This window comes from Apostichopus japonicus, chromosome 16, assembly GCF_037975245.1.
Source record: "Apostichopus japonicus isolate 1M-3 chromosome 16, ASM3797524v1, whole genome shotgun sequence".
NCBI classification, from domain to species: Eukaryota; Metazoa; Echinodermata; class Holothuroidea; order Aspidochirotida; family Stichopodidae; genus Apostichopus; species Apostichopus japonicus.
In genome coordinates this window covers 33,928,142-33,952,402 of record NC_092576.1, presented here as the reverse complement: position 1 = coordinate 33,952,402, position 24,261 = coordinate 33,928,142, and the positions used below count along the sequence as shown (strand labels likewise).

The 24,261-nt window shown below is 35.8% G+C and overlaps 1 long non-coding RNA gene across 3 annotated transcripts; it reads right to left on the bottom strand.

The window, feature by feature from the left end:
* Positions 1-1,785: 1,785 nt before the first annotated feature.
* LOC139983261 (uncharacterized) lies at positions 1,786-14,078 on the bottom strand. 3 transcript variants are annotated; one of them, XR_011798581.1, is made up of 6 exons: positions 13,573-14,078; positions 9,307-9,385; positions 7,413-7,495; positions 5,509-5,592; positions 4,545-4,617; positions 1,786-3,622 (listed from the first exon to the last, which is right to left on the bottom strand). It is a non-coding gene; the product is annotated as an uncharacterized lncRNA (long non-coding RNA). The 3 variants fall into 3 exon arrangements; XR_011798579.1 differs by lacking the exon at positions 9,307-9,385 and having other exon boundaries at positions 1,787-3,622; positions 13,184-14,075; XR_011798580.1 differs by lacking the exon at positions 9,307-9,385 and having other exon boundaries at positions 1,787-3,622; positions 13,573-14,073.
* Positions 14,079-24,261: the final 10,183 nt, after the last annotated feature.

The window sequence follows — 24,261 nt, the reverse complement described above, 5'->3', positions numbered from 1 at the left end:
AATTCCAGTAATTTGTATTAGTGGGGTACCCCTGCAAGTAGACCCCCAATATGCCAATCCCCCTCATTGACCTAGGTGTGCTCATGATGTAACCAGTTGAAACCTACTGGAAAATGATAGGTATCACTTCATATGTAAGGTTTGGGCATTTCCAGAAATTTCTATTAGTGGGATACATGTGCCAGTAGACCCCAAAAAGCCAATACCCTCATTGACCTAGGTCAGCTTATGAAGTATCCAGTTAAAAACTACCGAAAAATAATTAGCAGGACTCTATATGTAAGGGATGGGCAATTCCAGTAATTTATATTAGTGGGGTACCCCTGCCAGTAGACCCCCAAAAAGCCCATCCCCTCATTGACCTAGGTCGGCTCATTAGGTAACCAGTTGATACCTACTGGAAAATGATAGGTATCACTCATATGTAAGGGATGGGCATTTCCAGAAATTTCTATTAGTGGGGTACCCCTGCAAGTAGACCCCCAAAATGCCCATCCCCTCATTGACCTAGGTGAGCTCATGATGTAACCAGCTGAAACTTACTGGAAAATGATAGTATCACTTCATATGTAAGGTTTGGGCATTTCCAGAAATTTCTATTAGTGGGATACATGTGCCAGTAGACCCCCAAAAAGCCAATCCCCTCATTGACCTAGGTCAGCTCATGAAGTATCCAGTTAAAAACTACCGAAAAATAATTAGCTGGACTCTATATGTAAGGGATGGGCAATTCCAGTAATTTATATTAGTGGGGTACCCCTGGCAGTAGACCCCCAAAAAGCCCATCCCCTCATTGACCTAGGTCGGCTCATAAGGTAACCAGTTGATACCTACTGAAAAATGATAGGTATCACTATTATGTAAGGTTTGGGCATTTCCAGAAATTTCTATTAGAGGGGTACAAGTGCCAGTAGACCCCCAAAAAGCCCATCCCCTCATTGACCTAGGTCTGCTCATGAAGTATCCAGTTAAAAACTACCGGAAAATAATTGGCAGGACTCTATATGTAAGGGATGGGCAATTCCAGTAATTTATATTAGTGGGGTACCCCTGCCAGTAGACCCCCCAAATGCCCATCCCCAATCATCTCCACCCAAACTACTTTTCACCCAAAATGTTATATCTATAATTATATATATATATACATGCAAGGCATACTTAAAGATAGGATATAACAAAGTTTTGTGCAGCTTCAGCACTTTCGGAAATATATTTTTAAATTCATATCAGAGTCAATACAATATTTGAATGTTTGTTAGCCAATATATTAATATTTATGATATTAAATAATAATAAAAGTCCAAAACCAACATAAACTTTGCTTACAAAGTAATGACCTTCAGTACAATACATTTGTGTAATCAGGGCTCTTATATCGCTTAGTGAAATATTCAACTTGTCTCAATTTTGCCAACCAATAATTCTCCAATTGTGCAGCATCAGCCAATACTGCAATCCTTATCATCCACAAAAGTATGTGACTTTGTGAGCTTCGGAATTATCATCCTGGCATTTTTTAATATTAAAGGTATAATGTCATGAAATTCAAGGCAAAATGCAGTCAAGTGTTAGCTTAGTTTCTAATTATTGGTTCATACATCAGCATCCTAAACACATGTGTTTGTTGTACCATTTATGTTGCATGATCATGTGCAGTGGAACAGATCATGATTGCACAGGAGAATACCTGTAAGCTTACAGCTGGTTTACAAGCACCACTTGTTCAACGCTCATACTGGCATTACTGTTATTGAAAGAAGATGCAATATGAACCACAGAGAATAATGCATATTTTTTTCATTAGATGCAGACATTGAAGAATTTCATTGATTTCCAATGCATATTTATAAACTCTCTTCACAACATGTGAAAACAATATTCTGTATGTATAATTTGTAAAGGTGTTGTAGAACTAGGTGTTTAGCATTAGCAGTACATCAGTTAGGAATGCATTATTATGGGCTCTGTTTTGGTGTCAACACAATAACAGACTAAAACCTGCTAAATGTAGCACTTTATCATCAGGTTTCTAGTGCAATTATGTGGAAATGACAACCAGCTAAAAACTTGGGTTCTAAATTAAACTGCATAACTTTACCTTTACTTACTTACCCTCAACCATGTACATGCCCCTATGCAGTATTGTGGGTAATGTCAAATTTAATACACATCAACCAGTCACTAGTCAACAACTTCACACATCAACTTCCAGTTGCAGTATTATTGTACTTTCCATAACCTCATTATTCTTTTTGAAATGAGCGCCAAATGCAATGTGGGTTCATCTACTCAACCATCTACTCACCAAGTACGAGAACAGTCTAACTGACATCAGATGCAAATGCAAATACTATACTGTACATATGAGATTAACTACTGGCAGTTGTAACACATATTTTAAGAGAAGTCAATTAAAAACTACTTTGAAAATCTATCTGCTTTAGTAGAAGATTCCAATTCGGGCTTTTTGTTCAGTGTATAGTAAAGGTTTTGAAATTATAAAAACAGAAAAAGAGCATCAATTCAGTTTTAATATGCAATACATTTTTAAATTGAAGTAAAACATTATTTAAATTCAATACAACTCATCAAATTTGTAATATAAACCTGAATGCAAATTGGTATAAAAGGGAGTTCCAATGCCCTAATAATGAAGTTTTGTAGATAAAAGGCAATAAGGATCATTAACTTAATATGATCAAATATGAAATATGACATTGTGTTTACAATTTAGCTGTATCTGGCTTATTTCTCTCTGGTGCAAACTGTTCATAAATTATTATTGAGATGATGCTGTCCCCCATAAATGGAAAAGTGCAGGATATTGACATTTTATTAATTTGGAACAAGAATTTATAATGATGTGACATGGCTTAATACTCCTTACCCAGGTACAGTAACTCTCTTTTCTCTGCAATCACATGGTATTACAGGGCTTCAGGTTCAATTAACATACACTTAATTTGGAATACTAGTTTGTAGTATAGGTAAGTTCTTTTTCATTTGCAAAAAGGGACATCTAGTCAGGGGTAGCATGATCTATGCAGGGATTGCTTGATTTGTAATTTGAAGTTGTAACAACATTCCATTTGTATGCTATTGAAAATGTACAACCTAAGCAAATCAAATATCATTTTGTGTTACTATTCTGTTTTAATAGGAGACCTGTTCAATCATGGCTGAACCAAATTGCTTAATAGTTTTCCAAAACTACAAAGAACATGAATAACGATTATCAATTTGAAAAAAAAACAAATCATGTACATGAATACAGTGGTTCAGTTTCACCCTAATTACTTTGTGTTAGTGGTTGGTAATTTTGAATTGGTGTCGATAATATGACATACTTCTCCAGTTTTCCAAAAAAAAAATAGGAAGATCATCTCATTAATTTCTTCTCTCACTAATTGGTTGTTTTTCTGAGACTATAACTTTAAATCTTTGTAATATTTTACAGGATCAACACACAAGATTAAATTAATCTGCCAACATACTTAACATTCTTTTCTCTGCCAGCTTCTGGCATTTGCCAGATTCATTTATAATTTTTGTTTCACAATAAACCAGTTGTATGGGACATCTTCGCCCTGTGTCTTTAGGAAGTCATTAATCTTTTTTTGATCTAGGTGCAAAAAGAAACATCAGCAAAGTATTAGCGACTTCTTAATATACAAATAAAAAAAAATGGGAAAATCACCCCCTACCCCAGCCGACAAATTAAAAAAACTGACTGAGGCAATCCCCCATTTCTAACATCCTAGTAAAAACACTGCACAACTCATGAATAATTGATGACATAATGTCCTTTCCCATATGATCAATTGTATATCATTATTCACATGAATATTTAGAAGTTTAATTCAAGTGGTTTTCCACACTATACTTAATTTTTACATATGTTATCCTATGTTAGCCTATGTTGGCAAAGGCTCTTACTATGTATATCCACCCCCCCCCCAAAAAAAAATGTGAAACACTGACCTGTTCTGTGAATTTTGACAGATTATTAACAATATGAACTATACAGTGATGTCACTGAACCCCACATGGAATATTGTTGCTTCTGAAAACTAGCTTACTCTAAGATACAGATACATGCAGTAGTCAACAGTATTGTGCCTGGCTAACCATAATTATGATAGGATGGTATACATATATAGCAGACACAGTTGTCAACAAAGTTCTTGTTATTGAACTTTTTACTGTCTAGCTTGTGACTAATATGCCTAATATACATGATTACAAATTGAAACTCATGGTTTTAGTAAGTGGAATGCTGGAATGAATGATTAAAAGTAAATGGTCCATTCTATTATTTGAGGTTCCAGTTACTGACATTTTATGTGCCATTTTATGTGCCATATTGTCTTCCATATTGTTATGCTTTTAAGCTTTATGGAAGACTTCCCTCCACTTTGTACTTTTGTGGTAAACAAATAAATAAATAAATATATAAATAATTAACTAATACTAAAGTCAAACATGGATCCACAATTGATTGAAGGTTTGATAAGACTTCCTGTGATTTAAGCAGATTTTTCTACCTTGCATTGTCTTTGAGGTTCCTGTGATGTATTTTCTTCTCATGGCTCTTTTCCCATATTGTATACTTCCTTACTGTAAGAAATAATATCATATCACATCAAATAGTAGAAGGTACTCAGTACTAGTAAATCACAGTGAAAACTTACAAAAAACACAAACTATTTTGAACTGACGTACAAGTGACCCTTGATACAATCTATACTCTCCTGCACTTCCATGAACAGGCATCTCTACACATGGAAGCACTTTCTATAACTAAAATGTCATGCTTACTATAATTGCCCAAATTCATGCAAAAGCATTCAGCTTTGATATTATATGATATCACAATGCACAAGTGCTTCATCTGTCCCCACAAAGAGAGACACTGAACAGACACGGACCCATATTTAAGTGATCTTAAGCAGACCACAATAAGAGCTGGGGTGGAGTCTAGAGTAATATCTATTTGCTAGAATTGAATGTGTAGGAAAATTCCTCTTGACAAACCATCCCTGGTACTGTTGTACCACAACCACTTTGGGGTTGATTGGTCAAGATGCCCAAACAAACAATAATTTTGGCATCGGTGGGTAAGAATGAAGTACAACTGGTAGTCTGGTAACCAGTGAGATTTGGCCAAATCTTTATCCTTATATCACTATGTGTAGAGAACCATATGATGGTAAACTATGTTCACAGTGTTTCAAAATAACAATTTCAGAGCACCAGATTGGGATTGAATGTCCATACAACAAACAACCACCAGTCATTGCCTATCAGTTGTTAGCAGTGGAAGACCAAAACCTAATGAGCAGCACTGCTAAAATATACTTTGCATGTGATGAAATGATATGTGATCTAAAAATAATTGAGTAAACATAAAAGGAATTAACATAAATACTTCTATCCCTCCTATATATATACATATATTGTAGTATAAATTTTTGCTTTAATGCAAATGGTAGAGATTGCAGTCCATACCTTTTTGACCCTTTGAAGTGTTGCGACGGTTGCAAACAGGGATATGATCTTCATCTCCATCACTCTCCTCATTAGTTGTTACAGCTAAAATTCAAAGCAGAAGACAGAGCTGGTTTACAGCATTATATAAAACAATATACTGGCAAGATAGTCAGAAATGCATGTTATTTGCTCATATATTTATGATCAATATCAAGTTTATGTTTTCATTCCAATATTTAGCAAATATGCCCAATACAGCAGAACTTTGTCATGTGATTGTTTATCAATTGATATGCCATGTCAAGACCAGCTGTTGCACATAGGTGTAAACAGGTAAATCTTACTTTCCTTAACAATGCATTCAATTTGCTGTAACAATTGAGTGGAATATATGGTGTAATTATAATAGCACCCATACTACCTTGATTTGTCTCAACCTCTCCCCCAATTTTTTCCAACATGGGTTAGCCATATCCATAACATAACATTCTTCATTCAATTAATTTCCAAATGAATAAAGACATTCCAAATGCAATGATCATGTCACAAGTTGAAATATTTTAATGAAAAGAATATTAAAAATGTGGATAATTCACATTGGAGCTTCATGGTGGAATGTTGGCTTAAGTCAAAAGTAAAGGCAATTGATTCCACTGGTCCAATTTAATGAATAATGATGGTACAATTGCTCATACAAATTCAACAAAGCATTACAGTATGTATCATGTACACAGTAATAGATGCATGTAGACATACACATGCAAAATGCTCCAGACAAGTGACAGCCTAAAGTACAGTATATAATAAATATAGATCTGAAATGCTCTTATTTTAATAATATTCTTTCATACCTGTAAAATTGTGCTTCCCGTTAAGAAATACAAAAAGAAATTTTACACTCTAAGATTTTTCTGCAAGTGCATCTTTTTGGTTTTATCAAATCTATTGTGGCCCTTGCTCACACATCTCTGGTCTGTGTAATGTTCCACTGGGACAAGTCCAAATTTTCCAAATCAATTATCAATAACTTTTTAAGTGTGTAGTGTACTTGATATGAAGCTAACAGCTATTCAATGTATACTAGGTTGCTGCATGAATATGGAAGAATCTCCTTTGTACTTAACCTATTCTCACATGTCCAAAAAAAAGGACGGACTGCCTCCAGTTGACTATTCACACCATGCGCATGAATCTGTCTTGAATAGGTTTGTTCATTGTACAAATCAACAAACACTCATTGCTGCAGGAATATAGCTCTCAAAAGTTATTGTACAAATCTCACAGGCCCACACTGAGACGGACCTACTGTACCACAGGTACAAGTACCATCGATAAACAGCTCTCTAAACCACCATGCAACAGCTCAAACAATTTGTTTGTTTCCTTTTGACAGATGAGATCAAAACCTATGTTCAGTTTTCCCCCTTAACACAGAATCCCACCACGCATACAGCCTCACACAGGTCTAAACAAAAAATAGAAGTTTCAGAGCACAAGTAAAGCAGGCTGGAAGTGAAAGTCCTAATAAAAAAAAAACAATGCTAATTGCCCATTAGGTGTTGTCGGTGGATAAAACTACATGCTTATACCTCTGATAAGTTGTAAAGTTGTAAAGTTCTGTATTTTGTCAGGGAGTGTCACTACTCAACAAGCCCCGTCGGGTTTTTAGTACACTTCCTTTCACAGGTTTTGGTTCATATCTCCTATGTTGTTATATCATACTTATGTTATATAAAACAATATAAATGAAATGAAAAAATGAAAGAAGCACTTCAAAAATATAGTTGCTCTAACAATTACTATATGTGTGAAATAAGAATAAGCAAGTTACAAGGTGTTAGACACATTCATCTACTTCTCTCCTGTATATGTGTACTATTAATTGTGGTTTCAATGCAAATGGCAGAGATTGCAGTCCATACCTTGTTGACCCTTTGAAGTGTTGTGACGTTGCAAACAGGGACATGATCTTCACCTCCATCACTCTCCTCATTACTTGTTACAGCTAAAATTCAAAGCAGAAGACAGAGCTAGTATAGAGCATTATATAAAACAATATATTGACAAGATAGTCAGAATAACGCATGCTACTTGCTCAAGTTCCTTCAAGACAGTTGAGTAAATATGATGGGTGAAAACAGTAATAGAGGGTAGAGCAGGTAACTATGATAATGGAATTAGATGAAAAGCAGGACTGCATTGAAAAGCTATGAAGAAGGAGAGGGACAAACAGTAGTTGAAACTGGTTGGAAAAGCCTTAGGGGTTGAGTTCATTATAATAAGCACTTCACTTTTATCATGCCATACTCAATGGTATCAATCCTAAAATACAGTATTACAAAATCGGGTCTATGGCCTCAGTTACTCTACCCCATCCTTTTTCCTCATGGTACACCTTTTCCCTCTTCAGAGCTTCCTTGTGGGAAATTAGCTCTCCACAATATTCTACTAGGAACTCCCCTATGATGAACTTCCTATGTGCAATACTCCATAACCTGTAACCACAAAATATGCAGAACTTACAGTTGGTCAAGTTAATATCATTTTCTGGCCATCATAGTACTCACAATAATATGAGCGTTGATTACAACATGTAATTGACATTTAGGCATTCACAAGTAAAAGCCCTGTCAACCTAATAATTTGGAGACATTCTTGAATCATCTATTGTACCTCCAGGTTTACGGTATAGTTTGTACCCATGCAATATGACATAAACCTACATGAATGACCCATTTTCAATTATTTTTTGTACCTGTAGCTGATTTAAAATGATTTTGTGCAACAACAGTTAAATAACTAATGACATAATGTGTTGTCCTACCTAACACTATCAACTACTAGTTTGTACCAAGTAATCTATGTAATATATCATGCTTGCAAAATATTGGAAAGATAAACTATTGGAAGACCTAACGATAGGGCTCATTTGCGATTCAAGAGCAACATAAATTTGAGTCTGATGCTAACATAGTGCCCTTCATGTACAGTATTATCATGTTTATAAGCACACATGTAGTACATATGCTATCTGACTGATTTTAAATTGGTGGCACCACTAATATAAGATTTTGCCATGTACTATATTAATTCTTGTTAAAGTATAGCTTCATACCAGATATTATGCAGATCATTTGCATAGGATCATGCCAAATTAAATTGAAATTTTACATTAAGCCCCACATTAAAGGGAGCAGCTGCACAATGCACATATCTACTACCCCTGACCAACATGTATACATTTACTGCAATACAACATGTTTTAAGCATATATTATTACCATTCACAACACTGTTCGTCAAATACTGTGAATAATTCAAAAAGCTCAACTAACATACACACCAGTGCTGTTGTATTTGAGACAAATTTAGACTCAACAATAAAGTCATCAATAAACTGGACTGAAAATCCCCATTTATCAACTTTGTTAGTACATTAGTGAAAAGCCTTTTTTAATGGCCCCAAACTTCTCTTTACACGACATCTAAGTTGCATTGGTTAGAAAAATATCATATAATTATAATGCTTTTGCAATAAACATTTCATGGTGCAAGAGCGGATTTAAAACAGCGGAACTACTTTCAAAGCACTGAAACATCCACATAGGCACTAATTTTTACTTTCTGGAGGTATAGACCCAACCATGCACGCATCGCCTGACGTTAGGCTACTTCTGGGCTCGGTCTAGCGAAAGGAGGATCACCCGGATCAAATGTTTGGCTCATCGCTTTGATAAGGCGTCATACTGAAGACAACATACTGAAGACAAAAGTTTGATCTTGGCATCAAGATGGCTTAACTTAGTTCAAGACATACCTTTAGCTGCCACCTGAGGCTTGAAGTTAGATTTGCAAAGACAATCATAGGAATATTTCCACTCCCAGAGATGACAACCCTGAGGATCAGAGACCAGACCAGAGCTGATGTTTATTTTTTTACCAGTGGTTTTTAATATTTGTGTAACTTTTTGATGTGCAATTGGCAATTTAACGGGTGAGTGAAACCATGCTGTCTCCATTTTTTTTACTCTCCCCAATGAGATCAAAGCATAACCGTGCCATAAAGTATTATTTTAAGCAAGTGTTGTAATAATATTGTAGGGTAAGTGTATCCTAACCCAGTAATGTTACTAAAAAATTAGGTCCCGATCGAACAACAATTGCATTTATTTTTACTAGGCCCTAGTTGCTATCGTATCACTTCCCAATCCCATACTGTGCAGATATATTCTACACTATAGGGCAGCTGGTCAAGTACTGTACCTTACTACCTTCACTGTTTTACCTCTGTTCGCCTGTCTGCCCCTTCAATCAATTTTCACCGCCCAGTCCCCCATTCATTAGCCCTTACATTTGTACTTCCCTGTTGCCAACTCCATAGGTTTATTTTTTTCTTGCTAAATTCCACAGTTCACTATTCACTATTTGTATGTGCATCGTAAGCCTGTTTGAACTTCTGAGTTTAAATTACACATGCGCAAAGCCTCAAAACCTGATCCAATATTTACCCTGGGCTCTTTGCAGTGTCTGTAAACAACCAGCTCCACGAAAATTACAGAAACCCAGGGATAGGCTATATCAATAACTTTCTACGAAATATGCATTAAAAAAATCCTTTAAATTTGACAATGCAGGAAGTTCAGTAATTTACCCAGGAACCTGTTTTAAAAATTACCAGATTTATTGTATGCATGGTTCACCACAAATAAGCATATTCTGAAAATTTTAGTTGAATTGCTTCACAACTGGTCTGATTTTCATTGTGAATTGCTTCCCAATGGGTTTGAAATATTCACTAGAAATGCCAGTTGTTGCATCTGTACAGGTCTGTACTTGAAGTTCCTCTTTTGCATCAAAAAAAGGTTGGTAGATTAGAAACTAGAAAGGGAAATTGTGAACCCCCTTTAGAGTTATATTCAACCTCAACCATTGACAACTAGAGTGATTCAAATGAAAACTAGTCACATTTTTTAACAAGCAGATTTGAGAGCTATGAAATTCATTCAGTTGCACGCACTGATCAAGGTTTTCAACTCAAAATGGGATGTTTAGATTTGCAGCTACAGCAAGGGGCGGGTCCATTCTTTATTAATTTATAATATAAGACTATCATGATATTCCACCCAGTAATGCAATATCTGCCAGAAGTATTTGTTCACAAGCAGAAGATATTTATTGTGTAATGGATTGTTCAGGAATGTTTTGCCAAAACCAAATAGTGGATAAAGTCATGTGTATTATGTGTACAGAAGCAGTTTAAATGGCATAGTTTGTATATAGGTTATAATAAAGGGTTAGCCTGTCATTTTCTATGAGTTACTGTGTATGTACATTACCAAAAATGTTATTTACATGTATGCCTTTAATGAAAAAATATAGGAGTTTCATATTGTAGCTACTGTAGGCCTTTTCTTCATAATAGTACCAACCATTGGCAAATGTGTTTCACTTTGTAGGAAAGAAATACTTTTTTTGAGATGTGCAGATGAGTTTTTGCATCTCTCAAATGTTTCATATTGATAGGTCAGTATATACCTTTTATAAAACATGTGTAGATTTATTTTGGTGTGATGTAGCATAAAATTTGCAACTTGTGGATTTGGCCAACAATTTACTCAGCGATTAAAGTTAAATTTATAGTGGATATTAGTGATTGCTCGAAAAGATTGGAGAGTTGCAAGCAAATCTGCCAAACCAGTGGTGACATGTGAATACAAGGGGTTGACAGCACCAAAATTAATGCATGTAACTTTTGACTGCATGTTACTTAAATAGCTTACATGTGTGTGCGCACGTGTGCATGCACACATGTAAGCTATGTGTGCATGTGCATGCAAGTAAAATATTCAGTATTCATCATATCCCGAAATGGCCTACATAAACAAGACCCAGGAGTAACTTTGAAAACACCCTTTTTGTATTTTTCACTTGTGGTGCAGGTAATGATTTGTTTGTGCAGGTAATTTTTTTTTAACCTACATGCACAGGTGCATGTACAATTTTTTTTGTTGTAATTGGAACACTGTAATTACACCTCTGTTTATAGCTCCATGATTACACATTCAAGAAAGAAAACAGCCTCAGGCCATACCAATTACAGGTCACTACATCAAACCACTATACATCTGTTGCATTCAATTCAATACCATGAATGCCATAATATATTGACCAATCCCAAGACTTCTAGTCATTAAAGTTACAGTAAATTCATCAAATCTTTTACATGGCAATATGTGCACCTACTCTAAACAATGGCAGTGAGGGAAGATCTCACCATGAAATACATGTCCCAATGCACCAACTCACATATATCTATGAATGTAAACACCTGTTCCAACATGCATGACCATAAACATAATACTTTTTATAGAACAGGTTTAGCAGATGACTCTTTAGTTCTGTTTCTCTCTCGATAGACATAAATTTGGCATCCTAATAACCACATCTTAGATAACAATTATTTTACCTCTGTGTGAAAGCATCCGTGACTAAAACAGCTATATAAATTAGTGTACTGGTTTCATCTTAACAAGTTCTACGTGCTGGGCAGAAGAGCAATAGAGACAGAAATTGCCCTAGGATTGATTACAGATAAAAGATAAAAGTGAATCTGTGTAAGAATGGCACTGTATACTGTGTGGCACAGTGCAGCACAGTGTAACAGGAACTGGAATAGATACTTACAGTTGGAGTAGTTTTATGTGGTTCGAGTTAGTGTTAATATTTACTAACAGCTGTATGCCGTTCTATGCCATATACTGTGTAAGGTGGGAGAGGGAAGGGGGAAAGGGTAACTACAATGTTCGCTCTACATTAGCAATGTAGGTTTCTGCAGGTTGATATGTACATATGCTTTTACTTTAACCTTTGATTTGGTCCATGACACTTGCATTTAATAATTTATGTGTAGTGGATTATGTGCAAAGACTTGATGCGTCAAGTATAGTAATGCTCACTTTACAGAGACAGCAAATGAATATACTGTTATCAGTGTTCTTTCTGACAAAGTAATCTTGAATTTCAAGGTAATGATTCTCATGTCTGCTTTGGTAGAATACTGTACCTAGTTTTGCAGATACTTTTCTAGGACTTATATTCCGAGAGCACCATTGGTATTCATGTGTAGCCTTACCTATGGAAAATGGTGACATATTTTTAGTGTGTTTCACAGAACATGAGTCTTGAAAGTAGAATGCATAAATATGCTATTGTTTAAGTGTAAAATACATTTTAAAAATTTAAGGGTTGAACAGCCCTTTTCCTTTCATTTACATCAAACCTCTCATTGACCAAAAATCTTTCACTTGTATTCTTTTTTATCATATGCTTTTTATATTCATGATGTAAGATCCTTTTATCATGAAATTTGTTTGATGTAACTTTGATGTTTACCTACTTCACAAGTTAAAGAGAAATTTGTTCAAAACTTTCTCAAGGCAAGAGGGATGTTATGAAGTGATATTCTACACCCCCCTCCCATGTACTTTAAGTTCCTATCAAACAAGATTATTTATTCCTTTGCACTATTGACTCTCAACTTTCCCCTTCTAGGGTAGGGTACTACAGTTCCCAAAATTATAGATATACTTTAGAAATTGTTCTGTCCATTTCCCATATGTATACAATACTGTAAGGAAGGTTCAGACAAGGAAAATCAACTTAAAATTAGGATAAAGAGTTGTTTTCATTCTCACTTTGTGATATTTGGACCAGCGAAGACTAGAGAATACCCAGAGTTTTAGCAACTGCCTGAAACTGTATGATCTGATCTATTATTTACGTCAATGAGTTTCATTCAATCTGGGATCAAACAATATAAGAGAAAACTAATTAATGATAGCCTTTAAACTTTGTTTCTAAACAGATATGCTTGAATTACAAATAAAAGTTTTAAAAAAAAACCCATAATCAATGCATCTAATCAATGCATATACATATACATACATAAACAGAATAATTTGAATTCGCGCAAGTGAACCCTGCACTACATTAGATCGAAAAAGACGTGCAATTAAACCAAACTAAACATACTAAATTTCCCGTTACTTCTACATAAAATATCAATACAAAAACAACAACTTACTTCTTTGGCAGTATACTAAAATCACACGCTATAATAACTTCAGACTATCAAGCTTTCCTGAGAAAAAAACGGTTAATAGTTCTTACAGTAAACAAATCGACCGTGAAGGAATGTCGTAATTGTTTCCTGAGCGTGACCAGAAATTAAATGCTAAAATATGATAAATGAAAAGGTTAAATAGAACTGAAGCGTGCAGTAATCCCGACTGCTCGCAACATTATTCATCAGTGATAAATTTGAAAATGTTCTTTCTGTTCAACATTAGAGTATATTGAACCAGTCACTGTTGAGATGCACATCATGTGTCCGTCCAAGCTTTTACAACTTTCGGATTGTTTTTCTTGGGATTTATTATTTCTGGAAAGTTAGCAGAATCATTCAGACATATCAATTCCTTTCTTTCTAAAATGCACACTAAACATCCTTCAAAATAGCCCTCTTACTGACCAACGCGTATGACTCATCACCTGGACCGAAAATCCTGTGGCTCTGTGCGGACAAGTTGGTTGAACTATTCCATTCATCAGAGGGGGTCTTATTCAGTGTTTCTATAATTGGGATTGCATTAGATAAGTTAATTGGTAATTACTTGCTTCAACATTTAATGATGCATATTCTACGGTCATTTTCTTTGAAATAATATTAAGTTCGATATAATATGACGTTTTGAAAGCGAATCTCGGCTGTGGTGTTGTAGGTGAACACTGTGCATTGTGTGGCTGTACCCTATTGCAGAGTACAGGATACACATATTACGTAACGGCGTGCCCACCGAAGAAAGCGTAACTTGTATTTTTTTTTAGAAGATATTCGATTGGATTGTACTTGGTCCGATTGAAGATAGTGACCAATGAAAATGAATTTAACATCAATTTAAAGTTATTATATATAAAGAAAAAATACTTCCCAAAACCGTTTGAACTAAATTTGTCAATGAATATTCAAGAGGAAGGTTACGCAAACAAAGTACGGCTATCAAATGGTGATTTTCTTCAGTATTTTACTGTGTGTTATCAATGAGGGTTTTGAGTTTGATATTTATTAACCTTGCATCGTAAATCACCCAAGTCCGGTGGAATTTTAAACTGTATTGTTAAGAAAAGAACAGAACTTGAGAGACAACACATTTCTCTGTTTAGTGCAGTTTGAACTAAGTTTTTTCGGTATAAACTTTTCACATTATGGCTGTAGGAAAATGGTCTATATGGTTAAGTCATAGGCCTAAAACTGTGGTGGTCGAACTCAGTTCGCGTGCCGCACAGGGAATGGCGCTGAGGAATTGATATGCTTACAATGGTTGTTATGGGTATGATTTAATGAATTGTTTGAAATCAGTAGCTTGAAGTAATTTTACAAAGGACTTTATTGAACTTTTGTATTACAGGAAAAATGATTTGTGCTGTCAATGGAACTCTTTGATCATTTTTTTTGAGTGGGACTTCTTGGAGCATTATAATAAATTTCCCCCGCGGGCAGCGATAATGCCATATTTTTCCAAGCTTACAGGTGGTATTTGCCACATAGGCCAATAGTATTGGTGGTATTGTTAACAGGTGATTTGAATTAGTACTTTCAGAGAAATCCCAAGATAAATGTTTTGTTGCAATTAATGACCTTTTTTTCCATACAAAATGCAGTAGGCACCAGGCCTTTATAATTAGGCTAGTCCAAAATCGGTCAAATAATGAATCATTGTTTATCAATGAAGCTCAACCTAGCTCAAATATATATTCATATGAGTGCTCAGCAAAAAGAAAAACAAAATTGTGAAAAAAACCTATCCATACTCCAAACACAACTCTCTTGTAAGTTTCTGAAGCCCTGACGCGAAACGTTTGGAATTGCCCTAGTACTACCAAGTACTAGGCTTATAGTAATACACGATAATATCAATTAGGCCTATGATAGGCATAGTTACGTTTTAACTAAGTTAGGCCTAACGTTATGCACAGCCTATAGACCTAACCAGCTGGCGTAATTAGGAGAAAGCCATAAATAATAGCCAAGGAGAGTGTGCTTCGAAAATATAATACGGCCGATTATGCCATTAAATGAACTACACAAATAGTTAACTTACCGTTCTTCCCGCGCCGTGTGACTCGCACATCTGCATGTGGATGAACTGTATCTAGGCATATACTCGATAGGCTAGCTAGGCACGATCGAGGTTCGCGTACGTACGTATAGCTGTACTGCGCGAAGAGAGTAACGTTATAGAGGGCCGGCTTCTCTTCGGTGCAATAAGATACCGTGCAATACAATATTGGCAATATATCTTCATTTTCGCGATTCATTGCTTAAAAGAGGCTAATATATTTTTCCTTTGGGTAATATGTTTAAAAGGGTGATTTTATAATAAAGATATGCGTATCGATTTTCATTTTAAAGGCCATAATCAAAATGTTGCCGAAAGTGCTGTTTTTAACACACGCACATATAGCCAATATCAGAATGCCTATCTTCAGATTACAAAGATTACAAACACCTTTTTCATAGTCTTATCATGTTCAACAGATCCGGCATACGATTACAGGTGCCCCGTACTCAAACGTCCAGGTTCCGTAATTCTTCCTTACCTGAGGCAATACACTTGTTTAACTTGCGTGCAAAGCGATCTGGCCACAGTGTGTGATCTGTCACGTGCATCTCTCTGTGCTGCTTCTGTTACTGTTCTGGTTCTTCTTATTTAGCTTTATTCTCGTAGTCGTTCACTAATAGCTTGTTTATTGTATGGTTTTGTTTGTATTCACTACTGTTTAATGTTTACTGTCGACGGGAAATTATTTCCGTTTTTTGTTTCCTGAAATGGACAATAAAGTTTCTATCATATCATGTATTATGTTCTTTGCATGTAATAACGAGATTTAAGGCTCGTCATTACTAACACACAACCATCTAAGCCGAATTGGTTTCCATACCACCACCAGTCCTCAGTAGGAAATATTTAGGCGCCCCCGGAATCTTAGACTGAGTTAGCGTTACAATATAAATGAAACATGATAACATAATATGTGTATATTTGGTGTGATTTCTTGTTAATATCGTTATTTTAGCATTATTTGGAATTTGCTGGCAGCTAAACTGATTTGTTAAACTTAAATATAATTACATATGATATGGACATCAACATTTTTATTTACACAATATTTACACAATAATTTGTTATTGTATTCATTTATCTCTAAATAAATTTGGATAACAAAATGTCATCCATTTTTTTTTCTAATCATAGTTGTCTGTTTTTGAAAAGTAATTATAATTGGAAATAAATAGACATTGTTAAAGTTGCGGGTAAGTTGGCTTCGACCCGCAATAATACTGTTGTCGTTACTTTTGAATTAAAAATGAAATAAAACTGTTAGCAAGATGCTTATCCACTAGAGAGTCTGTGTTAGAGAATGTGTAAACAAAGGTTGGCCTGACGAGACGAGAGACGAGATTGCGACAACAAGCTCCCCCTGGTCGTTACTTTCCACCCAAATCTTCCTCCTCTTCGGCAAATCACCTCTAACAACCACAACATTTTCCTCACTTCAGATATACTCCAACGGGCCGTCCCTGAAAAACCCACCATCGTCTACAGACGACCACGCAACCTACGAGACCTTTTTGTGCGTGATGCTGTTCCACATATAACTTCTAACCCTTCACTCATTCAGCATGGTACTTGCAAATGAGATCGTACTTCGAAATGCATCGTCTGCAGCCACCACATTGTTGAATCCAATTCCATCACCAGCCACAGCATGCAACTCACATACAAGAATAAGGGGTCACATCACTTGCACTACCATCAATGTCATCTATTTGATCTCTTGTAGAGTTTGCGGCATCCAGTATGTTGGCGAAACCAAATCCACCCTAAAGAAGCGATTCTCCAGTTTATTTCTTACCCCTTCTCTTAATCCTCTTCCCCCCCCCCCCACTGTTTATCTCCTACCTCTTCTTTTCCCCTACTGGTTTCTCTCTTTCTTCTCTCCATCCATTGTCTGCTAGTTCCCCTTACATCTATCTCTTTGTGTTCACCGTGCTCATCAACCTGTCTGTATTCTCTGCGTGTTTTTGTCCCTTCTGTTACTTTTACCTGTCATTTAGCCTTTGAAGAAGATCATGCTTGGATCGAAACGTCAGTCAAACTTATTTTTAAACAGTCATTACTTGGGGTACAATATGTAACTTAGTATATGCAATGATTAATATTCATTGGGAGAATAATAATGTATAGAAGCTACTCTGTCTTAGCTACATTAAATACCAAATATGCTAACATAAAACTGTTCAGCCAAACTGCCATCTGCTTCATATCATTATGAAGGAAAGTTTGTATTTCCGTTAATATCTGTTTAACTAATGCATGACTACTGTACGTTATAAGTTTTTATATATTTATTTATGTGTTGTAAAAGTAACCTCACCTGATAACTCATGTAAGCTCTCATTCAGGTGCTCCTTGTTGTGAAATGGAATATTAACAATTTGCCTATAAGGAAACCACTATACAAGTATGTGGATGGAATGATTCGATATATTGACTTGATGGTTTGTTTATTTGAAACATTCCAAAGAAATGCGTTAATATCATTGAACATAAAGTCCAATGAGTGATAGTTCCAAAGAGTAAATTCAGGCTGACTTAGTTATAAAACCTAACTTAAACTTTCACACTATAATTTACACCGTATTTTTGTTTGCCAACTTTGTGGGAATTGTGAGAATCTTGGACTGTAAACCTTGAAACAAGAGTTGAATCATATTTCCTGTGTTGCGTCTCTGTTTAATAACTTAATTTATTTTCTTTAATTACTAATAGCATTTATCAAGATTCCATATGTTCCGGGTTTCATATCTTTGTAAAGGTACTTACGTATGCATATGTGAAATTTGGCCGTCAGTTTTAACTGTTTGTGACATGGTTAACAGTGAAATCAATTTCTTTTGTGTAAATTTTGGCAGCTAGTGAAAAAGTCTCAAATGTTACCATCTTTTAAAGTATCTGAAAGGGTAAGTTTTTCAATCAAAATGAAAATCATCAGTACAAGGTTTAGAAATGTGTCCAATAAATCCGCGACGGACATTAACATATTCGTGGAACAGCCAGTAGAGAGGATTACACCCGAACTTTTACTGGCATTTCGGGATACAGCAATTCTTGGGAGGAACAGAAATTTCGTGCAAAGTCTTCCTGAACATTTGCCTTTCACGTGAGCTACCAACTGGATTGTACACTGCAAACCATACCCCTAGAAAAGATTGTTTGGGTTTATTATTCACCAAATCGTGCAACACGCAGTACACATACCGAAGATATTCCTGTAATCCCCCCCCCCCCCCACCAAAATAGTAATAATAATAATAACCCACCACACACGAAAAAGTGGCTAGCTGTGCATAATTCGACAGGTTTATGGTAAAAACAATACATATCACAATTTTTAACTCAAAATAACAGGCAAAAAATGGCAGCATCAAAAATGGGGAGGGCTGAGTTTTTTATGACATACAAAAGCAACACCGAATTACATGAAATGCATGACACATTAGTAACTGTAATCGTTGTGTATGGCGTACACAGATGTGACCGTTAGAAAGAACACATGCAAACCTCAATGGGTAAGAGGCAATATAAATACAAATGGAATATATTTATTAAAACAAACAACACTGCGCATATTGCTGCGCATGTTAAAATAGATAGTTAACATGGCCGCAGGGTCGATACATATGGTTAAAGGTTAGAGGTTTGCGTCAATAAATCGCATAAGTAGATGTCTAAGTCAGCAAGTTCATTAACATATGTACACGTGCATGTGCGTATGTATGTGTATGTCTGTATGTATACCTTTGTGAACAATACACATTTGGATGCAGATGTAAATGTACATTTAATTGTAGGCTTACTTGTCATTGTAATTAAATATTTACATGCATATATAGAACATGTTTAGTATGTATATGTTGACTTTTTTATATAAATATAAACAAGCTCAAAGTCCCCTCGTTGACTATGAAAAAGATACATGTATGGTCTTAGTATCTGGTTTGGTTGGTTGTTGATTATTATCCACGGGTTCGTAATTATTGCAATGTAAGGTAAAGGCTTGTCACTTTAGGAACAGTCGCAGGCAGAGCAAAGTAAAAAAAAAAAAAAACTGAAACTAAATCACTTAACCTTTGAAGCTCTCATGTCGTGTTTGTCTCTCTCTCTATCGAGACAAAACTAGTATAGGCGAGCCAATACTGATATTATATGATATGCTCCGCAGCCGCTGGAATATGGTTGATATATTATATTGATTTTAGCAAAGTGCAAACAGACCGCCTCTCCTTAACAGTTCCAAAGTCCATGTCCAATTGGCAGCTTTGTCTCAACTACACAGCTATAGCTGTACCAGTATGTATTCAACACGTTATTGTACATACTGGTGTTGAGATCTATCATATATAACAGTATGTAGTTTAATTTACGTCTCCCGTCGGTAGCCATAGATAAGTAACATCGTTTCTTAAATGTTATCACTGCCTATACTCTACGTATACAATGAGGGGACGAAACTTTTACCATATTTTTAGTGGTTATTGTCTACCAACAGGATCATCGACTGGGTGTGGTGACTTTGCACAGATTGCGGATTCGCATTGCTTTAAAACCTACTCCAGACGGTTTGAGAAACATTTGACCATATTTTAATATCTGTCAATACTGGTCGGTTTGCTTGATGTTTTACGGTGATACTTCTTAAAAGGAAAAAAAAATCGCTTTCTGCAAGGACAGATGAAACATAAAAACTATCATGAATCACGGTTTTGGATAGTAACTTAACTGCGATTGGATATCAGCTTAGGCTGATAGATAATGAAGCTCGTCATGTGGTATATCGTAATAACCGCCAAACGATCTTTACGGATACATCATATCATACGCATTTGAGTTTATACAGTCGGAACGGAATTGGAAAAATCAAAATTACAGCAAATTGTGTTCTTACCAGTCAATGATATTGGCATTCCCGTAGCTTGCGAAGACGTTGCGTTCATATTATCAAGGTGAGTGTTTTTTCCCAGTTGGCTGAGAATAGCTTAGGCTGTGGTAGGAGCTGAAGTTATTTATCACTTACTTTTATAACGACCTGGGATCCCCATCTATTTCATGAAACTATTTTTAAAATATGGGTTTTTTGATGCAAATTGGTACAAATTATTTTAACGGTTTCAACTAAGTTTCAACTATTCTGTTGAACTGTACATATATCTTTTCTGCATTGTGCAGGAGGATGGGTATGTTTGAAAGGCGACGATGCAAAATTGCATAATCTTATAAGTTTTGATTTGCAGTACAGTGTACAGCCTAGTTACGTTTTAACACAGGTGAGTCGACTGCAATATCAAACATTTTGTTCCCTTCAAAAGACACTAAAGATAAAAACCTTTTTTTAATACCGAAAACAAAGTTTATCACTCTTGTTTGGTTATTCAAAGAGTCCATATGACTCTAGCAATGCCATGGAGTTATGGTAATTAGGTAATTAGGGGCAATACGTGAACAAATATCAAGGAGTCAAACAGTAGTCAAACAGTTTCATTGTCAGAAGCCTTTATTAAATTTAATTACTTTACCAGGCAAAGTTTATTTTGTATAACTATCGGATTTTTAGATTTCTTTGACAATCCAATACAGCTGACTCTCGCAGTTCGATAGAGCATAGGCTACATCTTTAACTTTTCTGGAAAGACAAAGGCAAGAACTGTAATTTTTCCTATCTCTGTCTTCAGCAATTTTTGAATAAAATATGAAGGAGTGACCAGTCACAACATATTTTCGACATTTCTAAGTAATGAAGCGTACAAACCTATACAACGGGGAACGAGCGAAATCACACTTTGACTACACGTAGACCTAACATTATAAACTACCATGGAATACGTCACAAGAATACGTCAATTAGTATATGAAGTATGACTCATCACCATGTAGGCCTATAGTAAAGCACAGAGATTGACATCACCATATAGGACACGTAGTAAAGCGCGCGTATTGACATCACCGTGTAGGCCTATAACAAAGCAGAGAGATTGGCATCACCATGTAGGCCACTAGTAAAGCACGGATATTGACATTACCATATAAGCCTATAGTAAAGCACGGAGATTGACATCACCATATAGGCTAAAAGTAAAGCACGCAGATTGCAGTCACCGTGTAGACCTATAGTCAAGCACGGAGAATGACATCACCGTGTAGGCCTATAGTAAACCACAGAGATTGACATCACCATGTAGGCCTATAGTAAAGCATGGATAATGACATCAACATGCAGGCCTATAGTAAGCACGGAGCTTGACATCACCATGTAGGCCTAAAGTAAAGCACGGAGATTGGTATCACCATGTAGGCCTATAGATCATCACAAAATAACAAATGATTGAGGCAACACAATTTTGCACATTTTAAGCATACCACTTTATAATATACGATTTCTTTTAAAAGGTATATCAATTAAACAAGTTTAAGGTTTCAAACGTGCGTTGTCAGTATCCGGTCTCGGCGATTACATGTTTGGTATACATTTAGCAGGTCCCTGTCGAAAGAAGAAATACAACACTTTCATACAAAAAAAAATAACTTATTAACTTAAATGTTCACCATAACCAAGCGTATTTCGTTCCGGTGTCCATCAAATTATGAAAATATTGAGCCCTACTGGCATCATCAAAATTAACTTATTAAAAATGTTGGGAAAACTTTACTAAAATGTTAAAGTCATAAGAATTGTTATGCAGAGCAAGCCTGTAGAGACAGTAAGTTCACATCGCGTCCCGACCTCATTCCCCTTCAATGAACAAAATGATATTTCTATGGTAGATGGTTGAATATCATTTGTACCGTTATGCGAATATAACTTGATGGCATCCGTTACAGAGCTCGTCGCAAAATAGGTTATAGCCTCAATATGTTCAGTACGGAAGTACATACGACTGATGAATGTCCAACTATGTTGTTAACATTGTATTTACAGAATCAGTTACTATTCGGTACTGTGGTCTGCAATTGCTATAAAAGTAACGATTTCGGTCTTGAAAAGTGTCCATTTCATGTTTGAAACGCACAATGGTAATGATGTTTTGCTTTTGGAGCTAACCGATGTGGCAGCCTTTTTCCCATTTCAAAAGTCAACAGTTTGGTCCTAATTTAAAGTTTGAGTTAAATATGAGTCTAACCTCTTATTGAAAGAGGAATAAATATACTGGCACTTGTAGCACATAATCAGTATATACATAATGTATTCAGTTTGGGCAGTTCAGAGGTATAGTATTGTGGTTTGCGCCGTCCCTCAGGAATGTAACTATCGCTCGACTCGTGTAACTCATACAGATTTACGTTTATCCACCTTATGTAGTTTAACAACGCTTCGCCTACTTTTGACTTCCAGTAACAGTTTACGTATCCTCTCAAAATCCCTGCTCTCTACTAGTCTTATAAAGTTCATATAATCTATATAGTTAAGAAACGGTTGTGGATATTGAGCAGGAGAGAATCGATAACAAACTCACAAAAAGAGAACAGAAGAAGATATACAAAGGAAGTTCAACAGAACAGCCCGAATGAGTAATTTCAGCATATAGTTTCACAGCTATCAGTGGTATAGAACACCATGCCCATATACAATGTCATTCGCGCAAGATCGCCGAACTGGTTGTTTTGATATAAGAGCTCTTGTAACCTTATTGCTCTAACTTGTTCCGACTGTACTTTATGATCACGACTTCTGAACGTGATTTCATCTTTCCCGGGTGAAGTTCAATCTGTCTGACGCTAAGTGGATAGCGTTTACACTACAGAGTGCAAACATTAGATCCGAATCTGATGTGATCCCGTGGGCGATACACAACTGGTTGGTAACGGGTATATAATGCAAATGAGACACAACATCTGCTACAAAATATTCTTTCATTTTTTTGGATAAAACTTATTTAGAGAGCTTTCCGTGGATTGAGCTCAAACGTACTGATAAAAAGAATTGCCCTTGGATCCCTAGATATATTAAAATTGAAAGGAGGGGTGGGGGGGGGGTCTGGGACATGGGTATCGTCAGCTTAGGTACGGGTTGTAATTGGTGTTTCAAGGATACTTCACTTTTATCTATTGTCGTTCTTCTTTTTTTTCATGAAGTGAGCTCTCGAGAAGCTTTCAAGGTGTTTGACAATTGTCATTTTTTAACGTCGCCATGTTTGTATATATGCAGTTGTTCTATGTTTAGACCCCGCATTATATATGTAACACGTGGTGTGCAAAACAAATAAACGAAACGAAACCTGGTTGTACCCTTTTCGGTAAGTCTGTTAATAATTGCTAAAATTACACCTGGAGAGAAGCAGATGGGAATGAGATAATACAAATATGTATTGGTACGTCTATTGGAAACGTATGCCTAGAAGTACTTGCTAGTATTAACTTGTTCTGATGCACATTGGTCTGATAAAAGACATAACATCAACTGGTTATTTTACTGGTAAAATAAACTTTTAGATGTATTAATGATTATTATATATTTTGTTTATAAATATATACAAGCTGCAAGTCCCAATACAAGAGATGCCTGTATGACCCTGGTATCTGATACACGGGTACTTATTTATTGTAACGTACGTTAAACACGTATCGCTTTGGTAACAGTTGGCCAAGGACCAAGG